At 49.4% G+C, this 24,326-nt stretch overlaps 1 long non-coding RNA gene across 1 annotated transcript; it reads right to left on the bottom strand.

The window, feature by feature from the left end:
• Positions 1-5,330: 5,330 nt before the first annotated feature.
• Positions 5,331-23,291, bottom strand: LOC118499575. Its single transcript, XR_004902071.1, has 3 exons — positions 23,279-23,291; positions 20,348-20,354; positions 5,331-5,547 (listed from the first exon to the last, which is right to left on the bottom strand). It is a non-coding gene; the product is annotated as an uncharacterized LOC118499575 (long non-coding RNA).
• Positions 23,292-24,326: the final 1,035 nt, after the last annotated feature.

Here is a 24,326-nt window from a genome sequence, read left to right as displayed (position 1 = left end):
CCTGCATTTCCCCAGCCCCCGTGCAGACAACACAGCAAATGTCCCTGAAGGTGAGCCCCCTTGAAAATCGCCCCGTAGTCCTTGGCACTCCAGCACACATTTAACTCCTCAGGGACTTGGGGGCCGGAGATGTGGAAGGTAGGGTCACTACGCCTGAGTTTTAGCTGCCTGCATACTGGCAGACATCTGCAAGCTAAACTCTGTGAGTCTGTGGGGCCCGGCTCACCCCCAGGAAGTAATGGCTCAGGACTGGGCCCCACACGTTCTGGAAGGTCTGGCTGATGCAGACAGACCTCTTACTGCTGCTCTGGTCCCAGTGCTTCCGGAAGCTCGCCTCCAGCTGCGAGTGCAGGTGGCCCAAGCTCTCCTTGTACAAGAGCTGGTCCTGGGGACACACCCCACCAGGGAGACCCAGCCCTGAGCCTCCTCACTGCCACCCACCCTGGGAGGCAGGCTTGCTTCGCGGGGGAGGCAGTTCTGTAGGAGGCATGGTTGTTTGTTTTTTTTTTAATGATTTTGACTTTGTAAAATACTGTGTCGGATTACAATGCACCTTCATGACTGCATTGCTGGCACCCTGGAGTCTGAGGTAAGAGCCTCACAGACTAACCCAAGAACATGCCCTGATAAGAAGTTGAAAAACCCATGGGAAGATGATTCCTGATCTGCTTCACATAAACCCCAGGGTCCCTGGCGTCCAGTCTCCGGCGGCAGACTCTGGCTCCCTGAACAGAACCTCGCTGGGTCAGGGTTTCACACCTGTGGGTTCCTCCTGCTGCCTTCCACCTCTGAACCCCAGACTATGGTACACAGGCTCCTTCATTCATTCATTCACTGAACACATTTTTTTTTTTTTTGAGTACCAAAAATGTACTGGATACAGCACTGGCCACCAGACACCCAGGAATAAAGGAACCAGAAGTCCCCTCTCTCTTAGTGGGAGCCACAAACTTGAAACAAGTAAACAAACAAAGGAACAGCAATTCTCCCTTTGCTTAACCTTTCAGCCACACCAATCCATTCTCCCCCCAACCCACCCCAGGACTTTTGCACTTGCTGTTCGCCCTGCATGGAGCACACTTTTACGGGAACAAAACTGTTTCATGTCTTAATTTTCAGCTTAAAATTTATTCCTCCCTAAGAAACCTTCCCCCTCGCCTATCCAACTAGACTCCCCTCCATTACACTCTATCAGCCTCGGCCCTGTTTACCACCCCGTCGTTTAAGCCCCTCTTCGTTTCATCTGTCTCTCTCGCTCTCTGCTCTCATGCAGTGCCACGCTCCCATCTGAGACCAGGTGCTGCCTCGTGCACAGTTGTCCTCCCAACACTGGGCAAACACAGGTGTTTTATAAAGGCCAACTGAATGAATGGATAGAAGACTGAGGCTGAAGTTCCAATTCCAGATCTGTCCCCTTAGGTGATCTTGCACAAATCTCTCTTTGAGGATGAGTCCAGGGTGCTCACACTACCCTTTCCTGACTCTGAGGCTCCCTCCAGCACCCCCCACCCCCACTCCCCGCTCAGCCTGGGCACCCAACCTGTGGCTGAATGCTGGGATCCACGTAAAGCGGAGCTCATGGCCCCACTTCAGCTCGCAGGCAGCCTGAGCCGCTTTCCACCCACACAGTCTGGCAGGTGCCGTAGGCCTGCACCAGTCGCTTGGTCTGACCTCTGCAGGGAAACCTAAAGATGCCTGAGCCAGGTGTCCCTCTGCCAGGCAGCCCTCTGGCCTGGTTCCAAGGAGAGGAGCTCCCAGCCCAGCCTACGCTAATGTCACTCAATGGGACTTGTCACAGGGGAGGATTGAAGAGATAGGTTTACATTCCCCCAGTGTGCATATGCACACACACTGTTCGTTCTAGTTGGTGTTGGTGATGGTGGTGGTATTGGTGGTGGTGGTGGTGCGGCGGTGGTGGTGGTGATGGTGGTGGTGGTAGTGGTGGTGGTGTGGTGGTGGTGGTATGGTGGTGGTGGTGAGTTTGTGGTATTGGTGGTATTGAACAGGCAAATGCTCAGTTCCACTGAGAGCCAACAGAATGACTAACCGGCTAAGATACAGCATGGTGAGGCCAAAACATCCAAGGTGACAGTGGCAGCTTAGCCCTCAGAACCACGGGCCCAGGGGATACTGTGGCTCTGCCACCTCCCCCTTGCCCTGGCCTAGCATGTGGCACCGCATGCAGGAAGCTGTACTTGGGGCCCGGGGGCATAGTCCAGAAGTGGCCCCGCTGCTGCTGCTGGCCCAGGGCACACAGCCCCACCAGCCCTGGCGCTAAGGGCTCACTGCCCAGGGCCACCTGTCCTTCACCTTCTCCAGTAGCAGCGAGGACAGCAGGTGGTGAGAGGGGTGGGCCTGGTGTGGCCCTGGCCTGCCTCCCAGGGACTGACACCCCACCCCAGCACTGGGCAAGGAAAGGAAGTGGGAACTGCCCAGGAGGTCTGGCGGTAGGGGACCCTTCAGAGAACCAAGACCCGATCTGCCTGCCGAGGAACGCAGACAGCGGGGCCGCTGACAGCGCTATTTGCACGGTTGGCGGCAACCCCCAAAGTCACTTCTGTCAGTCCAGACCACAGGTTTTAAATAAAGTAGAACAACAACAAAAAAAGCATGGAAGAGAAGAGAAATGACTGCATCGCTTGCCATCTGGTAAATTTCACTTTCTGAAGCTTGTTTCTGTTGTGCTGACGTTCAGCCTGATCACACGGCAGGGCCATGCCAGCTGAGGACCCCCAAGTGCCCACCCCCCAGCCAACAGCCCCTGGCCCTCACCTCATTCTCTTGGAAGCTCCCAGAATGCCCCACAGGGGGCATAACCGTGGGGGCTGTAGCCCAGCCCCGGCCCCAGGGCAGGCATTTACCAGACCAGTCAGTACCCGGCCAGGCTGCACTTTTAAGATTTAACAGTGCCCCAAGCAATTTGGGTAAAAATGTAAAATGCAAACTGGGTGTTTTTTTTTTTAACACATTGTATAATGTGGGTCAGAATCAAAACCACCCCAAAACTGCCTTTTTAAGGTTCATGGGGGCAGACAGTACATTAGAGGGGGCACTGAGGGAATCAAATGAAAGCTGAGCAGATATGAGCCTGGGTTTTCCCCTCGGTGGGTTGTGAATGGGGGGGGGGGGGTTGAAGTGATGGGGACTACAGGTGGGGTCCTCAGCCTCCCCCTCCCATAGCCTGGCCACTGAGAGGACGTGACAGGAAGAGGTCCTCCTCCTACCTGACAGGTGGGCAGGTCACTCAGCAGGTGGCCCAGTGTCCCTGACAAGGCTACCTTGCTGCTGCCTGCTGGGTGAGGCCCCCAGCAAGGACCACAGAGCCCCCGCCATCACCGGGTCCACCTCCAGCTGGGCCTCAAACCACTGTGCATCCCCACCCGCTGCTGGCCACAGGTCGCCCCAGCCCTGGAAGGGCCCCAGGATCTCCTGGGGGTTGGGCTCAGCCAGCAGGCCCAGCCCCAACCATAAAGACTGGGAGCAGACAGAGGACATAGAATGGCCTTCTAGGCTGACCCTCCTCTAATTTCTTAAACTTGATATTTTTCAAAATCAGTAATCTATGTTACTAACTCAGAAGGGCTCCTCCTCTCTCCCCTTCATCCACTCCATCAGGGACTCTGGTCAGCTCTCCCTGCAGGATACTGGGTCTGACCGTGTCTGCCTCCTCCACCACTGCCCTGGCTCCAGCCCCGGTCATCAAGCCCGAGTCGCTGTGACATCCTCCTCCCAGCTCTGCTGGCTCCTGCCCTGGCCCCTGACATTTGTTCTCAGCCTGGTGACCAGAGCGACCCCTTCGAGACAAGCAGAACCACGCACACTCGTCTCTTTCAGGGTGAAAGCCAGCAGTACCCGGACTTTGTCCGGAGGTCAGCGGTGCAGGCCTGGCCAGGCGAAGGCAGAGCTGCCTGTGGGAGGACACTGGCGAGGGGACACAGGCAGGACCCAAAACGTGCTCAGGGTTTTCTGGAGAGCCCAGGAGCAGTTGTGACTGTCATCTTTGATGGCGCCCACGGACCGCAGACCGATCCCTCAGGCACCTCTGCCGGCCGCCAGCAAATCCATTTACCCAAAAGTTGTAAAAACAACCTTTCTGTTCTCAGACTGTCTGCTGTTCATGCTCTCTCATAAATCCTATTTTTGTCTTTGTTCTTCGACAACAGTCACAAATCACTGTCTTCTGATTACTCTCTGGCAGAGCCACCTCCCTCCTGCTCCGCTCCAACCACATGGGCCTCCGCGCTGTGCTCCTAACACTCCAGGCATGGACTTCTCTCGGGACTTGTCTTTGTTTTTTAAATTATATTGTATTGATTATGCTGTTACAGTTGTCCTAATTTTCCCCCTTTGCTCCCCCTCCACCCAGCACCCCCCACTCCCTCAGGCAATCCCCCCATCATTGTTCATGTCCATGGGTTGTGTGTGTAAGTTGTTTGGCTACTCCATTTCCTATTAGAGTGCTTTACATCCACATGGCTACTCTGTGACTGCCTAGTTGTGCTTCTTACTCCCTCACCTCCTCACCCATTCTCTTCCTCCCTCCGCCCATCTAGCAACCCTCAAATGCTCTCTGTACCCATGATTCTGTGTCTGTTCTTGTTTGCTTAGTTTGTTTTTAGATTCAATTGTTGATAGATTTGTATGTTTTGCCATTTTATTGTTCATAGTTTTGATCTTTTTCTTAAATAAGTCCCTTTAACATCTCATATTCCTTTAATTTTTAGGGGGGGGGTCTGAGATGATCTTTATCTGACCTTTGATTCTAAATGATACGTTTGCTGGGTATCTTTCTCTTTATTTTTAAAATTAATTTATTTTTAGAGAGGGAAGGGAGGGAGGGAGAGAGAGAAACCTCAATGTACAGTTGCTGGGGGCCGTGGCCTGCAACCCAGGCATGTGCCCTGACTGGGAATCGAACTTGCAATGCTTTGGTTCGCAGCCCACGCTCAATCCACTGAGCTATACCAGCCAGGGTGGTATCTTTATTTCAATTAGTGTATCCTTTATTTCTGACTGGATCTTTTTTATGCTGTTGAGGTCCTCACTAAGTTCCTTGAGCATCCTTATAACTAGTGTTTTGAATTCTGCATCTAACAGATTGCTTATCTTCATTTCATTTAGCTCTTTTTCTGGAGTTTTGCTCTGTTCATTGGGGCCATGTTTCTTTGTCTCCTCATTTTGGTAGCCTCCCTGTGTTTGTTTCTGTGTATTAGGTAGAGCTGCTTTGGCTCCATGTCTTGGTAGCGTGGCCTAATATAGTAGGTGTCCTGTAGGGTCCAGTCTCAGAGCTTCCCCTATCACCCAAGCTGGGTACTTGAGGTGCACCCTTGGTGTTGGCTGAGTACACCTTCCTCTTGTAGCTGAGACTTGGTTGCTGTTGGCAGATTAAAGGGAGGGATTTATCCAGGCCAGCCAGCTGCAAGGATTGGCTCTGACCACTTACCACTAACCTCCACCCTCCGTGGGGGATCAGCTGTGCTGGGGCAGGGTGGTGGTGCTCTGACATTGTCTGTAGCTGCCCACTGAGTGTGCTGGCCCTGGGGTTTCCTGGGTGGTGAAGGCCAAGGTCAACTCCCACCTATGTTTTTGCTCAGGGCCACCCTGCCTGAGCTCTAAAGCAATCTGAGATGGCTGCTACTTGTGTTGGGCTTGCAGATTCGTAGGCAAAGCCAAGCTGTGAATCTAGGCTGGATGCTGCTAATGCCAGACCTGGGGCTGAGGCCAGGTCTTGCTTGTTTGAGAGGATTTAGGAAGTTGTGAAGCAGAGTGGAGACCAGCCATTCTTATGGAAAAGCAGCTTGGCTGGGCCTGTGAGGTGGGTAGGGCAGAGTCTCTGGGGATCTCCAAGGTGTGTCAAACAGTGTTAGCCAGGCTGATGGAATCTCAGATATGGCTCCAGTTTGCTGTCTCTGTAGGGGGAGGGTTTAGAAAAGGCACAATGGCCTCTGCTAGCCTTGATGCCAGACACTTCAGTTTCTCCCTGTTTACCACTGGTGCCTTTCAAGCTGCTACCCTGGTGCTGGACTTCAGAGGGAGTGAGTCTGAGTAGGTAAGTACATGTGTGGGTTGTGGGTTCTTTAAGAGGAACTTCTTGGGGCTCCAGAAGTTTCTTCCACTGACTCAATCCCTGCTGGTTTTTACAGCCATAAGTTGGGGGTCTCATCTTCCTGGCACTGGAACCCTGGAGTGGGGCTGGGACTCCTCACTCCTGATATATCCCTCCTGAATTTTTATCCACCACAAGTGGGTGAGGGACCAGTCTGCTCTGCCTCTGCATCCCTACTACCAGTCTAGATGGATGTGGTTTCTTTAATCCCATAGTTATCAGACTTCCATTCAACTCTATTTCTGACAATTCTGAGCGATGGTTGTTCTATATTTAGTTGTAATTCTGATGTGGCTGTGAGAAGAGGTGAGCCATGTCTGCCTACACCACCATCTTGACTGGAAGTCCCATCTCAGGACATTTCACAGGCTGCGCCCTTTACCTGGAATGCCCTTCCCCCAGAGAACCACGCGGCTCTCTTCCACTTCATGCCTTTGCTAAAAGTTATCTTCTCCCTTGGGCTTACATGTCGGCCCACTTAAAACCAAAGCCAGCCCCCTGGCCCTCCCTGCCACATAACTGCAGACCTTATCCCCAGCTCAATGATTCCTTTTCCTATATACCCACCTATCGCCATACAACTTGCTTCTTTTGTTATCTCTCCCATGAAAATATAAGCCCCAAGAGGAGAGAATTTTATGTGTCTCTTTCATCTCTTTCCATTATTTGGCACATTGTAGGAGCTCAATAAATAGTTGAGTAAATGAATAAAAATATAGGTTCCCCTCCTTGGTCCCCCAGTGCCTTTTAAGCACAACCATTGTGCCCATATTCTTGTGCATCTCCAGGAGATAACATGGACCTAGATGAGTCTGTTTGCATGTGTGTGTGTTCATGTGGGTGCACATGTGCACACGAGCATATACATACACGCTTCCCCTTGCACAAAAACAGATGCAGGCTCTCTGCTCTGCTCTCCTTCTCTAGTTTAACGATGTATCTTGGTGATGGTTTTATCTGGTCTATATCAGAGGCTCCTCGGCAGTGGCCATAGCTTTCTGAAAGAGCAGCCTTGTGAGTGGAATGATTGTAGAACTTCTCATCCAGCCCACTTAAAGAATACTGGTCATAATGGAGCTGGATCAGCAGTAAACTAGGCAACCAGAGACACTGCGTTGCCCTGTCACTGTGCACCCAAGGAGGCAGGAGCTGGACTCTCTCCCTTGCCATTCTAAATCCCCATCAACTGAGCTGAGTTGAATCATATTCTTCTGCTTTGTATTCATGAGCTTCTCTGCCTCAGTCCTCCTCTAATATGGGCTTAACAAGAGGACTACAGGAGGAACCCTGGACCCAAGCCTCCAGGGACCCCAAAGGACAGGCTCAGAAAGTTGCAGAACTCTTACTGTTACCATTATTGGGATGGGCTTGAGGTGCTAGAATGGAGTTTCTCTAAAGGCAAATATTTCTGGGCTCAGAGGGCTGCATGGAGAGCAGCAGAAAGGTCTGCAGGGAGGTCGGGATAATTAGCACGTGTGCATTTAGCAAACAACGTGGGGTTCCAGAGCTCCCAGGGAGTTCTGTAAATGATCTGTACTCTCAGCAGTCAGGCAGCTGGGCCTTAGGAGGAAGATGCTCTCTTCTGACACTTGGTCTTTTTCCCACCCAGGCAGGAAGTGGATCTGGGAGCAGAAAGCATGTTTATGCAGCAAAAATTCCAGCCCTGGCTCCAGATCCTTGACTGCGGACCTGTCTGAGGAGACACAGGAGACCAAGGCAGAATCATCGACTCACTGCCAAAGGTGCCCAGAGCTCCCGCCTGGGAGTCTGCAGCTGCTGCTTTTGCCCTTTTGGGAATCACAGACCTGCTTAGTTGTAAGATGGAAAGTCTAAACCCTCTCCCCAGGTGGGTAGACAGACCCAAAACTTCCGCACAATCACAGGGGTTTCAGTGGACTCACAGAGTCCTATGCAGGTCCCCCTGGTTAAGAACCTTAAAGAGTATGTACTGAGAGAAAAACGTACATGCCTTTTGGTCTGGGAATTCCACTGCTAAGAACTTACCCTGCAGAGAAGGGCATTCACGGAAGTAGATGTAAGACCAAAAACCTGGGGGAAACTCAAGACCCTTTCACTACGGAAGTAGCTAAATAAACTCCATCCCATTGACCATTGCACAACCATTCAAAATACATGGGAGACATTGTTACTTTTAGGAAAGTTAGGGGGAAAGATACTGATAACCTATTTACTAATTGTGGGCATAGACTGTCTCTGAGAGGAATCACAAAAAACAAACTGTGGTTGCCTTGGGGAGGGGGGAAGGGTGAGTTTTCTAATTCTGTACCTGTGCTAGACAATAGAACTTTCTGCAATGATGGAAAAGTTCTTGAAAAGTGGTCAGTGCAACTGAGAAATGGCAACTCCAATTTTCTATAATTCTTGTTCATTTAAGTAGCCACACATATAGTTGCTACCCCATTTGGACTACAAACAAGGAATAGGGTATGGTTATTCCATGTTTTTAAAAAAAAAGCTCAACTCAACTCTAAGATTTTGCAAATCTATAGTATTGTGGGTTGAACTCTTCCTCCCTCCCAAAGAAATTCAAGTCCTAACCCCCAGTATCTGTGACTGTGACCTTATTTGGAAAGAAGGGCTTTACAGGTTATCAAGGTAATGTAAGTCATGTGGATGGGCTCTCATCAAGTATGACTGGTCTCCTTATAACAGTGGGAACTAGGACACAGGCACCTGCAGAGGAAAGACACAGGGAGAAGGTGTCCGCCTACAGGTCGAGGAATGCCCGAGGCTACTGGAAACTAGAGGGGACTCATAGGACAGAGTCTCCCTCCCAGCCCTCAGGCGAAACCATCCCTGTCAACACCTTGATTTTGGACTTCTCACCTCCAGACCTGTGAGAGAGAAATTGCTGTTGTTTAAGCCACCCAGTTTGGGATGCTTTGTTACAGCAGCCTCAGGAAACGCGTCCAGCTTTCTTGCTGTGTGCATTGACTTTTCTCCTGGAAACCTGGGATGGGCATGCTTTAACTTGCCAGTTCATTTTTAAGCATGTTCCTAGGTAACTAATATTATCATTGCTTTAAACATTAGTGGTAGTGGGATTTATGCCCCTTTTTTCTTCTTCATACTTTTTTGGTATCAGGAAGTCACAAATGTTATTGGTAAGTGGAAGGGGAAGAATTGATAAAACATGCAAGGAAGTGGCTATTCCTAAGCAGGGACTTTGGGGTGCGGCCAAAAAGGTCCAGGAAGGCAGCAGGTGCCAACACAGGTGGGCCGAGGATGTGAACCAAACCTTGATGTAGCAGACGTCCCTGTCATCCAGTGTCGGTTCCAGGTGACTCACAAGGACACTCCATAGAGTCTCAGTCTTTCTGGGGGAAGAAATAGTTTAGAGATGGGAGTTCAACACCCCATGTGCCCCTGTATTTGCTGGGTGCTATCCTGCCAGTGTCCTCGTCTCTTAGCCCATCTCACCTGTAGAACAGGATGAGTGGACTTGGGGCCGACCTCAGGAGGTTGCTGGGGGACCACCAGGGAGCGTGCTGCAGGTGTCTGGCCCCGGGTCAACCATGCAGCCGGGGGCGGGGGGGGTGGGGGACAGCAAACGGGGAGGGGCACTGTCAATTGCTGTCTAGCTTAATTTTCTTCTTGGGATGGAGAAGTCTGAGCCAGAACCTTATCTGGGGCAACTTGTAGCTGATGTCCACCCCAATGTCCCTGGGCACTTCTGACTTGGGGGCCCCATGAAGAGGGGGCTGGACTTCTTGAGAGAGCCAGCAGCCCTGGAAACACAATGGAGTCCTCAAGATCAAGAACCTCACCCTGGTCCTGCAGTTCTCCCCACTTCGAGAGGGAAGTCCCCCACCCTCACAGTTCAAAACCTTGAGTTCTTATGCTCACCCTTGACCTTGCCAGACAAGAACCAAACCAGGAATTTGGGGACCTAAAATAGTATCCTGGGGAAGAACAAAGCCCAGCAGGACAGCTCAGGATGATGGCGACAGAGTCTCAACTTGTCCAGCAAATAGCCAGGGAAGAGGTGTAGCACACTCCGCTGACACACTCTCTGGTCCCCTTGGAGCCCTTGGCCAGCTCGGCATGGCCATCTCCCCTTTGGTTACACTTTGCTGTTAACGCCTGGCGCCTGGGACCTCCAAACATTGTTCTCCTGCAATGTTTTTACAGGAGTGGGAAAAAAAAAAGAAAAAAGAAAAATCACAGCTGCTCAGCTTTGAGGGGGCCAAACTCTGGATGCATCTCGTGCCCCAGGGCTTTCCAGGGGTCAGACTGAGGCTGCTGCTTCCCCCCACAGTGCCCCCCCACTCACCTCCCTCCCCTTTCCTATCCTAATTTCTCCACTCTTTCACTGAGGCCTCCTGGAGCCTTTTCAGAATCAGTCCCTATTACCCAAATCCTTGGCTCAGGTCTGCTGGGAAAAGGCGGCCTAAGTTAAAGCCCCCTTTAAGACCCTGCATCAACGTACATTCATTCACCCCCATGAACAAGCACTAGATACATGATCTCCCTACATTCTAGAAGGTGGGGCATGGACCACCAGGCAGGAAAGTGTGCAAGACAGAAGGTGAGTGCTCTGCTGACAAACCCAGCAGCTGAGGAGCCCTGGCAGGGCCACCGCTCCAGACAGGGTGGTCAGGGAGGGCTGCCTCTGAGGCAGGGCATTTGAGGAGACTTGAAAGAAGCAAGAGAGGATGTCAGGTGGGTGCCTGGGGAAGAGTGTTCCAGGGGAAGAGTGTTCCAGGCAGCAGGAATGGCCCTGGGACAGCGATGTGCTTGGCATAAAAAAAGAGTTCAGTGAGTCTGGAGAGTGATGAGCCTGGTGAAGAGCTGGGGAGGTGGGAGGAGAGGCTGGCAGGGCTGGGTCACTGCGGGCCCATTGTAGGGGGTTTGGCTCCTTGAAGAGTGATGGGAGGCTTTACAGAGTTCTGAGCAGAGCAGAGACTCTTTGGGATTTGGAGTGTCCACCTGGCTACGATGGAGAACAGATGGTGAGGAGACATGAGTGGGAGCTGCGGGGTCAGAGAGGAGCCTGCAGTGCCCATTCCGTGCCAGGGCTAGGCACAGGGGATGGTAGAAGTACTGCACTAGATCTGTTCCCAGGGCTGATGACCAGTGGGGAAGACAGATCTCAACAACTAGTTTCAGTGGGAACACAAAAGCGATCTAAAGGGAAGGAGCCTGGTCCTGTTAGATCAAATAACAAAGCGCCAGGACTACCGAGGGACAATCAGGACGTGCAGGGGAGGGCCTGACATGAAGCTTCCCATTGCTGAGCGTCCGTTCAAAAGACATCTGTCTTGAATAAGCACTGCCAGCTGTATGACACAGCCACTAGCAAAACAACCCAATAAAAACTGGGCTGCTGCCACCCATGAACATCCTGGAAAGCCCTGGGTGACCTAGGTAAGTGACCGCTTCAGGGACCCTGCTTCTCCCTCCCCACACACTAATTCCTGTTCTTATGCCTTAAATTTTCCAGTAAAGGTGAGCCCACAAGCCCTGGCTGGGTGGCTCCGTTGGTTAGAGTGTCGTCCCGCATACCACAAGGTTGCAGGTTTGATCCCCAGTTGGGGGCAACTGATAGATGTTTCTCTGTCACACTGATGTCTGTCTGCCTCTCTCTCTCTCTCTAAAGTAAATAAATACATAAATAAATAAAACATAAATAAATATTTAAAAAATCAATAAATATGTCCTCAGGTGAAGATTTTTTTTTTAAATGGCAAGATCTTAAAAAAAAAAAGACATGCTAGACCCTTGGCCCTAATAAAAGCACAGCAGATCCATCTCCGTCTCCCTCCTGCCCCAACCTCGCCATGTGACCCTTACGCTCTAGGACCTGTAGTAACAAGTCCTGTTCCTCAAAGCTCCCTGATGGTCTTTGCTGAAGTGCATCATGCATTCACGATAAGAACCACAAGGGCCAGTCCAGCCACAACACCAGCCCCAGGAGCAGACAATGCCCGTGAGGGCTGGCTGTGAGGAGCACAGGCCAGGCAAGTGCTCCAGGCGTCCCAAACCCATCGCACCACTCAAAACAGGGTAAGACCGGCACAGGAGGAGAGGACCCCTGAACTGAGATGTGGAGTCAGAGTTAACAAGTCACAAAGCTCCAGACAGAGAACTGGCATGCACAAAGGCCCTGGGGCAGGAGAGAGCCTACTGCAGGACCTGCCCAGTCCAATAGCCCTAAAGAGCCCCGTGTGTACCTGACTGGGAAAGAAGGGGTCATTCCTTGGGGCCTACCTGTGTGTGGAGGGTCTGGACAGCTCCCAGCAGACACTCTTCTAGCGCCCAGTCCTGCTTCTTTAGCATCACCCCCTCAAACACAGGCCCTGAGAGTGGGTAGGCTGACTCAAGGCCAGCCCCCAGGGTGGGGCACTGCAGAAAGGCCAGGGACTCAGAGAGTCAGACGGCTTCAGGCAGGGCCCACAACTGTCACATCAGCAAAGAAAGAGCTTCTGTATTGGCAAACCACATCCAGCAATACACTAATGAGGTCATATACCATGACCAAGTGGGATTCATCCCAGGAATGCAAGGATGGTACAATATTCACAAATCAACAAATGTAATACATCACAGAAACAAAAGCAAAGACAAAAATCACATGGATCATATCCATAGATGCAGAAAAAGCATTTGATAAGGCACACCACCCATTTATGATCAAAACACTCAGCAAAGCAGGAACAGAGGGAGCATTCCTCAACACAATAACGACCATATACAAGAGACCTACAGCCAACACCATACTCAGTGGGCAAAACTAGAGCTTTCCCACTAAGATCAGGAACAAGACAAGGATGCCCACTTTCACCACTTCTATTCAACGTAGTACTAGAAGTTCTAGCCACAGCGATCAGACAAGGAAAAGAAATAAAAGGCATCCAAATCGGAAAGGAGGAAACAAAACTGTCACTGTTTGCAGATGACATGATAGTGTACATAGAAAACCCTATAGACTCTGCCAAAAAACTGCCTAATTGACCTAATAAATGAATTTGGCAAAATAGCGGGATAGAGTTAATATTCAGAAATCAAAGGCATTTTTGTATATCAACAATGAAATATCAGAATCAGAAATCAGGAAAAGAGTCCCATTTGCTATAGCAACGAGAAAAATAAAATACCTGGGAATAAGCCTAACCAAGGAGGTAAAAGACCTGTACTCGGAAAACTACACAACACTGAAGAAAGAAGTTAAGGAAGACACAAACAAATGGAAACATATACTGTGTTTGTGGATGGAAGAATTAACATCATCAAAATGTCCACACTATCCAAAGCAATGTATAGATTCAATGCAATACCTATTAAAGTACCAATGGCATATTTCACAGATATAAAACAAACATTTCAAAAATGTATATGGAACCATAAACGACCCCAAATAGCCTCAGCAATCTTGAGAAAGAAGGACAAAGTAGGAGGGATCACAATACCTGATATCAAACTGTATTATAAGGCCACTGTAATCAAAACAGCCTGGTACTGGCATAAAAACAGGTACATAGACCAATGGAACAGAACAGAGAGCCCAGAAATAAACCCAAGTCTCTAAAGTCAACTAATATCTGACAAAGGAAGCAGCAACATAAAATGGGGCAAAAATAGTCTCTTCAACAAACGGTGTTGGGAGAGCTGGACAGCTACATGCAAAAAAATGAAACTTGATCACCAACTTACACCATACACAAAAATAAATTCAAGGTGGATAAAAGACTTAAATATAAGTCGTGAAAAAAAAAGAAAGAGCTTCTTTTCACTTTCTTTAGAGAGACAGAATTGTGTAGACATTAATCATATGAAGCAGTACTGTGTAGACCAGGCTTTCTCCACCATGGTGTTGTCACCCGGCTGGGCTGGATAATTCTATGCTGTGTTTGGTGGGGGGACAGTTCTGTGCACTGTAGGTTGCTGCACAGCCTTCCTGGACTCTACCCACTAAATACCCCCCCCCCACACACACACACACCAGTATGACAACCAAGTATATCTCTAGATATTGCCAAATGTCCCCAGGGGAACAGAATCGTCCCCAGTTAGGATCGCTGGTATACACTTTAAGAGTGTGAGGCAGTACCGTGTAGAACACAGGCTCTGGAGCAAAGACTGCCTGGGTTCAATTTTTAGCTCTGCTACTTCTAAGCTGTGTGACCTTGGGCAAATGACGTAACATCTCTGTGCCTTGGTGCTCCTCATCTGTCAGCTGGGAGGCACAATCGTTCCTGCCTCATGGTGTTGCTGTGAGGGTCAGCAGGTCGGTCAGTGTGCAGGACAGCGCACTTTCTAAAGTGATGAACTCAGTGAGATAAGCCCCTGAAACCCACTCCAACAAGGAGACCGCCAGGTTGCCGCTGCTCAGTGTGCTTCCCGCCCATCTTTCCCAGTTCTGTTGCCTTTTGCCTAATGTCACTATCAAAGAATTTCCTGTTACTAAAATCCCTTGTTCATTATAGGGTTTAAAAGGTACAGGACATCTCAATAGTTTACTAAAGCAGGAACTGGCAAACTTTCTGAAAACAGTCAGAGAATAATTGTTTGACACTTTGCTAGACACAGTCTCTGTCAAAACTAAACTGCCCTTGTGGGACAGAAGCGGCAACAGACCACAGACGAACACAGGCATGGCTGTGCACCAACACACCTTTACTTCTGGGCATGGAACTGGAATTCCACATTTTTTTACATTATGAAATATTCTCCTTTTCAACCATTTGAAAATGTAAAAACCTACTCTTAACTCACAGCCCCTTGTAACATAAGCCATTTGCTCATTGGATTTTTGAGTTGGTTCCTATTTTTTGCTCTTATATATCATAATGCAACAAACATCTTTGTGCCTGGGGCATTTAAAAGTGATTAAAAGTTGTTTGCTTTCATAGGGCAGAGATCTGGAAACAGAATCACTGAGAGAGGGGGTATAACTACTCCTAGGGCAGAAGAGGAACTAGAACTTGGAGCTGGCATCTATCTCCTTGGCCCCTGGGATGTGACAAGGGGGCCCTGCTGCCTGCCTTCCTTGTGGGTACAGGATTGGGTCTAGGTGGGCCGTGAACTTGACGAGGCTCCTCACACCATCCCCAGTGATGAGATACAGCTGAGAGCTGGGTGGGAGAGAGGAAAATGCCAGACAAGTCATTTATTGGACCGATACCTATTGAGCCACCAGATCTGGGCACCGAGGCAAATTCCACCATGAAGAGGACAGGCCTTTGGGGAGCTCGCACCCCGCTCCAGTGGGGCAGACACCCTGTGAACACAGAAGGTGACAAGTGCTATGAGAAACCTGAAATGGGGGACAGCATGTGGTCTGTATTGTGGGCAGGGCCTTCTTTAGCTGGGGCATTGGAGGAGCTCTGCAGAGGTGACCTTCAAGCAGAGACTCAAAGGATGAGAAGGAGTTGGTACTCCAGACAGAGGAGACAGCAGGTGCACAGGCCCTGGGGTGGGGAAAAAAGTGGCCTCTTTAGGAGCAGAGAAAGAAGGGTGGCGTGAGGGTGTGAGGGGGCCAGGATGGAGGAAGGCGGGGTGAGCAAGGGGCCGGAAGTAAAGGCAGGAGACAGGAGAGAGAGAGGTGGGCAGGGCCCCCATTGGGGAGGACCCCCATCGGGCAGGACAATCATGTAGACCTGGGTTATCTTAGAAGCAAGTGATGGGTTTTAAACTGATGGGGTGGGGAAATGATAGGACTTAATTGACATTTTAAAGGTCCCAGTGCCTTGGTGGGCAGGAGAGAGGATGGTGCCTCCAGCTAAGGTGGGGCAACAGGGAAGGAGGTGGGGAGGGTGGAGCAGCCTGTCTTCACTTGCATTGTCTGAAATTGCTGCTCTCCAAATGTCACCTCTCCAGAGGGCTGGGGACCAGCAGACCCCAGGAGAGACCCCAGTAAAGAGCTGAGGAATATGGGAGTTCCTCACCCCACCTCTCAGCCACCCTCAGTCTGTCACTGATACCCCCCACACATGGACATGCACACACAGACACACAGACACCCAGGGCACTCAGACACAGATACACCCCACCCTGCCTGTGTTCACTGAACATGCGCACACTTCCACAAACACCCCCACAGACACACATGTTCCCATGCACAGACTCATTCTTAAGCATGCATGTCACACTGTGCACACTCTCACAGATAGATACACATGGTCAGACACACTCACAGATACACATGGTCAGACACACTCTCACAGGCTCACATACACGTGATACACAGGTGATCACATACTCACACAGGGTCACAGACACACACACAGCCCTCAGGCTGCACCTGTACCCATGCACACCCTTTCTTGCACACACACTTACTTACACTCACCAGCTCCCTCCCCACTGGCAGTGCCACAGACAGCTGTCACCCACCTCAGCCCAGCCTACTCCAGGCACCTGCACTGTCCTCCTGCACAGTGCAGGAGGAGGATCTGGAGCAGGGTGCCAAGGGACAGTCATGTGCAGGCCGCACCCTGCAGGACTGGGAGGCTGCACACCCAGCACCCACCCACCTGCCACCCTGGCTGTTCTTCACAGTCCTGCACCACAGCTACCCCTCCAGCACATCCACTGCTCACCGTGCACCCTTCACGCACGAAGCACTAACACATCAGCCATCAGCCCTCACCAGCGTTAGCCTCATTTTACAGATGGGGAAACTGAGGCTCGGAAAGGTGAAACCAACTGCTTGGGTCTCCCAGCTGGAATGCGAGGCAGCCAGGACTGGAGCCCCGGCTGCCAGAGCCCAGGCCCAGGTCTCCATGCCAAACAGCAGCCAGCCCAGGATGCCCACATCCTATGTCAGACCCAGAAACCAGGACAGGCCAGCTGAGTGGCTGGGGACAGCTACCCAACAGGCTCAGGATGGGTCCTGTGTCAGCAGTGTACTGGCCTTGAGTCTCACTTTCCTAAACTGTTACTAGAAATAAGTGCCACTTCATAGGTAGTTGTGCTGCTTTCATGGGCTAGAGCCACATATCTTGAATGCTTCTCCTCCTCCCCTCCCTCCCCTCCCCTCCCCTCCCCTGAGAGGCAGAGCAAGGCAGAGAGAAGGGCATGGTCTGTGACAGAAACTGAATTCCCAGCCGCCTCACGCTGCTGTTCAACCTTGGGCACATGACCTCACCTCGCTGAGCCTCAGTCTTCTCATCTGCAAAGTAGGCATGACTATCCAGCATCTCCTCACTCAGTTGGCAGTAGCTGGTATGATGGTGGTCTGCAGAGCAGGAGTCCCCACCAGCCCATGTGATGCCCCAGCTCTCTGCACCCTCCCTAAGGGGAGGCCCCCCACTTCCGCTCCTGCAGCTCCTGGGCTTGACATAACTGTTCATGGAGAAAAGTCAGCCACCCCCCATACCAGGGCACTGATGGTGGCCAAGGTGTTCAGGATCAGGCAGGCTGGAAGGTGAGACACAGTGGGAAAGGTGAGCTCCTCCATGGACAGGTTCAGTGCCCCTGCACTCAAAGAACCACCATAACAGGGCACTGAGAGCCCCTGCCGAGGGGCAGGCATGCATCAAACTCTGAGCACACGTGATCTCTGGACCCTCACATGCCACTCAGAGGGGACATTATTGTTTCTCCCAGTTTCTAGATGAGAAAACTAAGCCCATGAACAGACAAAATAACCTGGCTGCACCCACACAGCTAAAAACAGGCACAGCTGGGGTTTGAACCCAGACAGTCTACTTCAGGAAAAGGTCAGAAGTCAGGAATCCAGGATTAGTCAGGTAAGGAGGAGTGCAGGCCCTGCCCTTTGTACACAGCACTTAGTACGCACCAGGTACATTCTAAACACTTTGTTGCATTTTTACTGTGTTAAGTCATTTGATTCAAGAGCTCTATGAAGCAGGTGTTATATTACTATGATATCATCCCTGTGTGGAAACCGAGACCACAATAAGTTAAACGTGCCTGAGGAGGTATGTGGTAGAGCTGGGATTTGAACTTAAGCAGTCTGGCTCCAAGTTCATTGTTCTTTAGTACTTCCCCAAAGCATCAAAGGAAACAACACGGGGTCAGCAAAGAGGGGTCAAGCCCAGCATGAGGTACATGCACGAGCTTGAGTGTGAACTCAGCCCGGTTCAGGGACTAGTGTTTCACGTGGCTGCCCATCGCCCCACGGCTGACAAAGCTCAGCTCACACTGCAGCACCCACTGCTCCCCTTGCCTCTGCTAGAGAACCCAGACTGGTGACCAGGAACTGGGCTTGGGTAGCTGGGCACGGAGCCTGGACTGTGGGAGGGGGGCAGGGGGAGCTCGAGAGAATGGTAAAGAGGTCCAGAACAGCACTTGCAGTGCTCAAGGCCGGCAGGCAGAATCTGCAGATGTGTTTTTGTGACTTGCACAGTACCACCCGATGCCCAGCGCAGAGAGTGTGTGTGCATGTGCATGAGTGTGCAAGAGTTTTAAGGCTCTTTTTATTTTGGAATAAATTTAGATTTATAGAAAAGTTGCAACTTTAGTACAGAGAGTTGTCAAATACCCTACCCCCTGTTTCTTCCATTGTTGGCACCTTCCATTGCCTGGGTGTATGGAGAAAACTAAGAAACCAACACTGTCACATCACTGTTAAATAAACCCCAGGCTTTACTCAGATATTACCGGGGTTCCCACTCTATCCCATGACCCAATCCAGGTACCACATGCGTTTAGTTGTCATGTCTCTTCAGCCTTCTCTGGTCTCGATAGCTCCTCAGTCTTTGTTTCCAACAGCTAAAAAACTGGGATTTTATATAAAATCCAAATCTCCAGCTTCTCCAAAAAGTAAAAATACTGGCCTGCCTCCTCCCGACAACAAGGGGCAGTAAATGGCCAGAGCTGAGCAGTGGCTGCTATGTTTAGCTGAGTCACATGCTTCCCCCATCTACCAGAGTCCCCACCACTCCCTATTGTCTCTCCAACACTGAGGTCACATATTGCTGCCATTCATCACTGTGCTTGTGCAAAATACATCTTGGTGTGTGAGCAAATAACAGACCAAAGGGATTGTGAATTTTTTAAAAATGTGTATACCCAGCCTACCAACCTCATTCAAATTACTTGCTGGCCCCAGATCTAGTTCAAGAGATTTTTAAGGGCAGGGACCATGTTCCAGGGCCCTTAGCTCACATTTGGTGACCACCCTCAGATAAATGAGACAATGATCTCCAATAACAGCAAAAAAGTATCAACAACCTAAATGTGAGAATGCTTTTGTAAAGTGCAGTCCCACCCACACCATGGAGATTACAATGTAGGCTCACAGTGAGTTTGCAGGAAGAAAATACTCAAATAACAACATAAAATGAAAAGGCAGGCTAAACATACACACACCCTACCACCCAGCAGTTAGTTCCACTGTTAGATCACGCCCAACAGAAATGTGCAGACATTCACCAAAAAAGACTTGCGTAGGAGTGTTCACAGCACTGTCCATGCCAGGAAATGGAAACTACTCAAATGTCCATCAAAAGTGGAATGGAGAAAGAAAATGCAGTAGGGAACATGTCACAGCAAGGAGAATGAGCCAACTGTGAATACACACAGCAATAGGGATGGGTCTCAGAAAGACACATTTCAAGCAAAAGTAACCAGAAACAAAGAGGAGGGCGCGAGCACCCATTACTCACCATCACTGACAGGTGGAAACCACCTGAAGGTCGGTGGACAGATAAAGGGATAAACAAGATGTTGTTTACCCGTACACGTCATTCAGTCCTAAAGGAATGATGGGGCCCTGGTCTGAGGGCTCAGTTGGTTAGAGCATCATCCTGATACTCCGAAGTTGTGGATTCAATCCTTGGTCAGGGCATATACAAGAATCGACCAGTGAATGTATAAATAAGTGGAACAACAAATCAATGGGTGTGTGTCTCCCTCTCTCCCTCTCTCTCTTTCTCCCTCTCTCCCTCTCTCTCTCTCCCCTGCCCCTTTCTCTTTCTAAAGTCAATGAATAAAAAAATTTTAAAAGTAATGAAGGGACTTCCGGTCAAGGTGGTCACATGGAGCCTGGAGAAGGGTGGAGATGCAGAACAGTCAGGTCCCACACCCACGGTGTGGCGGTTAAGAATCAGGAGGGATTTCTCAGCTGCAGAGTTACCCGCTGAAGTAGCAAGGGATCTAATTCCTGCTCTGGCCTCTCCACCTGAGGGCACCAGTGCCAGAAAGGGAAGTCCCTACATCTGGTTCTGAAAACCAGCAGGGATGACATCTGAGTGAGACAGAGGGCTGCTGCAGAGCTAAGCGCTGCAGGTCTTAAAGGGCCCACGCACAGACTCACTTGCTCTGAGTTGCACTGCCAGGGCAGCAGCTCAAAAAGTACCAGGGACAGCCCTAGTACTGGAATGGCTTATACCAGTGAGCCATATTTTATGGCTCAGTTGGTTGAAGCATTGTCCCATAAACCGAAAGGTCATGGGTTTGATTCCCAGTCAGGGCACACGCCTAGGTCGTGGATTTGATCCCTGGTAGGGGCATGTATAAGAGGCAGCCAATCAGTGTTCCTCTGTCACTTTGATGTCTGTTTCTCTTTCTCTCTCTCTACCTTCCTTTCTTCCTCCCTCCCTCCCTCTCTCTCTAAAATCAATAAGCATGTCCTTAGGGGGAGATTTTTAAAAAGTTCCAGGAACATATGGAGAGATATATAATTGACAAGCTTCAGGGTGCAGGCTGGAGGGGCACAAGTCAAGACACCTCTCTCCAAGGTCAGAAGTGCTGGCAGCTACCACTGTTCCTCTGTTGAGCCCTCCCCATACCTACTTGCCAGGTGCTGGCAGGTGCTAAATCTGAGCTCTCCATAACCTGCCTAATACTGTTTGCCTAGCCATGGTGACTGCCTGAGACCCTGCCCCACCCATCTTGCATGCCCAGCCTGAGTCTCTCCTAGCCACTTCTCCATACAAGTGGCCTGTCTCAGCCTGCACTGTGGACTTTCTTCAAATCTCAAAGGTCTACAAACCCCAAACCAGCAGTAGCTGGCCTCAGTGTGACCTGTACCTCTTGACAAGAAGCCCCAAAAACAGTGTAAGTGGTGGCTGGTCTCAGCTTGCACTGTAACTCCCATTGAGTGGCTCCAAGTCTCGCGGAAGCTGCTTGGAACATGGCTCCAACTAAGTGGCCATGAGACCAGCACAGGTGGCAGCTGGCCCCAATTCACATTGTGGTACCCACCAAAGGGTTTCAAGCTGGCACTAGTAGCTGTGTAGCCTCTCCCAAGTACCTCCAAGCCCAGCACAAGGAGCAACCAACTTCAGATAAGGAAGCTTGGCACAAATGGCAGCTGACCTTGGCCTGCACTGGAGTCCCTCCTAAGAGGCTCCAGAACCAATACACCCAGTGGCGACTTCAGACCACACCAGGGCCACTACACATGCAGTTCCACAGAACAACACACCGGAAGAACTGACCCAGCTGAAACCAAAGCCCCACTAAAGTGACCCCCTCTCCATGGGTTCAGCCCTTGAACGATAGTTCATCTGCTGTAGTCATGGCCAGCCCTCACAGCCAGTCAGCCTGTGGGTCAGTTCCACGCACTGATGTGCCAACAGCAATCAAGGCTCAACTACAAAAGGAGGGCACACACAACTCACACAAGGGATACCCCTTGGCTTCCTGGCTTTAGGTGACCAGAAAAACTGACTGCTAGATAGACCTCACAAGACACCTACTATTTAAGGTCATTCTGCTAAGACTGGGAGACATAGCAGACCTTCCCCATGCATAGAAAGGAACACAGAGGGTGAGTCAAGAGGAAGAGACAAAGAAACATGTTCCAAATGAATGAACAGCATAAACACCCGTGTTGGGAACCACCCTGCCTGGTTTCAGAAGCCATAACCCCCCATGGCTAAGGCTGAGTAAAAAGACCTTGGGACCATAGGCCACTAAGGAGACAAAAGTTATCATCCCAGTAGGAGTGCATCCTCTGCCCCCTTAACTCCACCCTGCTTGGCTCCTGGATGGCTGGATAGTCAATGATGGGTAAGATTCCGCAAAGAAGGAACAACCTAAGACAGGCACAGTTGTGAAGGGGCCATCAGCAAAGGATTTAGGGGATTATAGAGGAGGGACAAAAGACCCTCACCCCTAGCCTTTGTCATAGCCTGAGTCCTCATTCTACCTGTAAAAAGTCTCCTAATCTCTTGGCTGCCTTTCCTCTCCCACCTGTCCTGAAACAATGCTGAATGTGGGTACAGCTCTGTGCTGGAACAGGCAGTTTTCAGTGGAGAGAGGGTGGTAATCAGGCCTAAGAAAGAATGCATAGAATCCTGTGAAACCTGCTTTGCTAAGAATTTAAAAAATGACTCTCAATTTAAATGATAAAGGTCCCAGCATAAAATGAGTTTTTTTTCCCCGAAGTTTTATAGCCCTTTGGTGTCACTCTATCTGACCCTGACTCAAAATAAGCCCTTATAGTTCTTTGGTGTTATCTATCCCTTGATCATTACTGCCTGACAATGATGAGCTTTACGTATATGCCCTGTATTCCTATGCAAACTAAATCCAATAAAAGCCCATTGAGAAAGAGACTTGAGGCCTTTCTCCTCTGAGAAACCAGTCAGCCTTTCCTCCCCAAGCAGACCATGTCTTGGTAAGACTTATTCTCATCTGCAGGGTCCTGGAGGGCTCTGCAGGACAGAGCTCCCCTAAACACCCAGGGAAAGAACTCAACAAAATAGAGACAAGCAATCTACTAGATACCAAGTTTAAAACACTGGCTGTAAGGATGTTCAATGAACTTATGGGAAGAAGAGATGAGCTCAGTGAGAACTTCAACAAGAGACAGAAACCACCCTGGCTGGTGTGGCTCAGTGGACTGAGCGCTAGCCTGTGAACTGGGGGGATGCCACTTTGATTCCCACCTGGAGTATGTGCCTGAGTTTCAGGCCACATCCCTGGTAGGGGGCATGCAAGAGGCAACAGATTGGTGTTTCTCTCCCTCTCTTTCTTCTTCCTTTCCCCTTTCTCTGAAAATAAATAAATAAAATCTTTTAAGAAAAGAGATAAAAAGAACCAATCAGAACTAAAGAATACAATATCTAAAATAAAGAATACATTAGAGAGAATCAACAGCAAATTTGGTGAAACAGAGAATCAAATCAGTGATCAAGAAGATGACATAACAGAAAACACCCAATGTGAACAGCAAAAAGAATCCCCCTAAAAAAGGAATCCAGACAAGGACAATCTAAAGGGGTTCATTACCACCAAACCAATGTTACATGAAATGTTAAAAGGACTTCTTCAAGTAGAAAAGATCAAAAGTATGAGTAAAGAAGTATTTAAAAAATTGTCAATATACATAATTTATAGAAATACAGGCAAGCACTTAGTAAAAGGCAATTACAACAATAAACTAAGGGATACACAGAAACACACACACAAAAAGTAAAAATAATGGCAAAAATGTAAACACGGAAGGTGTGAGTAAAAATTGTGGTGATTTTAGAATGTGTTCAAATGTAAGCAACCATCAACTTAAAATAGGCTGCTGCAACATTGCTTGGTATATAGGAAGCACACGGGAACCTCAGATCAAACATCTATGAAGAGGGACAAGAAATGAAGAGAAAAGGGTCCAGACACAACACTGCAGAAAGTCATAGCCTACAAGAGAAGACAGCAAGAGAATAAACAACAACAGAGAAGAAATACACAATCAGAATGCAACAAATAAAATGGTGACAACTGCATATCTATTGATAATTGCTATAAATGTGAACGGACTACGTGCTGCAATCACACAGTGCTGAATGGATAACAGAACCAGATCTGAACATATGCTGCCTACAAGAGACCCATTTCTGGCCAAAAGATGTGCAGTATGAAAGTAAAGGGAAGGGAAAAGATATTTCATGCAAATGGAAATTTTAAAAAAGCTGTGGTAGCAATATTTATATCAGACAAAATAGACTTTAGAAAAACTATAATAAGACAAAAAAATTTAGCATTTCATAATGATAAAGAGATCAGTCCTGCAAGAGGATATAACTCTTGCAAACATCTGTACACCCAATGTGGGAGCACCCAAATATATAACGCAAATCTTGATGGACATAAAGGGAGGGATCGACTGCCATACGGTCGCAGAAGGGCAATTTGCCACCCCACTGACATCAATGACAGATCTTCCAGACTGAAAATCAACAAGGAAACAGCGGCCTTAGATGACACATAAACCAGATGGACTTAATTGATATTTTTAGGACATTTCATCTAAAAGCAGTAGAATATTTTTCTCAAGTACATTTGGGAC

This window comes from Phyllostomus discolor, chromosome 3 (genome assembly GCF_004126475.2).
Source record: "Phyllostomus discolor isolate MPI-MPIP mPhyDis1 chromosome 3, mPhyDis1.pri.v3, whole genome shotgun sequence".
In the NCBI taxonomy this organism is placed as follows: domain Eukaryota; kingdom Metazoa; phylum Chordata; class Mammalia; order Chiroptera; family Phyllostomidae; genus Phyllostomus; species Phyllostomus discolor.
Note: the sequence above shows the minus strand (reverse complement) of the source record. Positions and strands in the feature narration are given on the sequence as shown.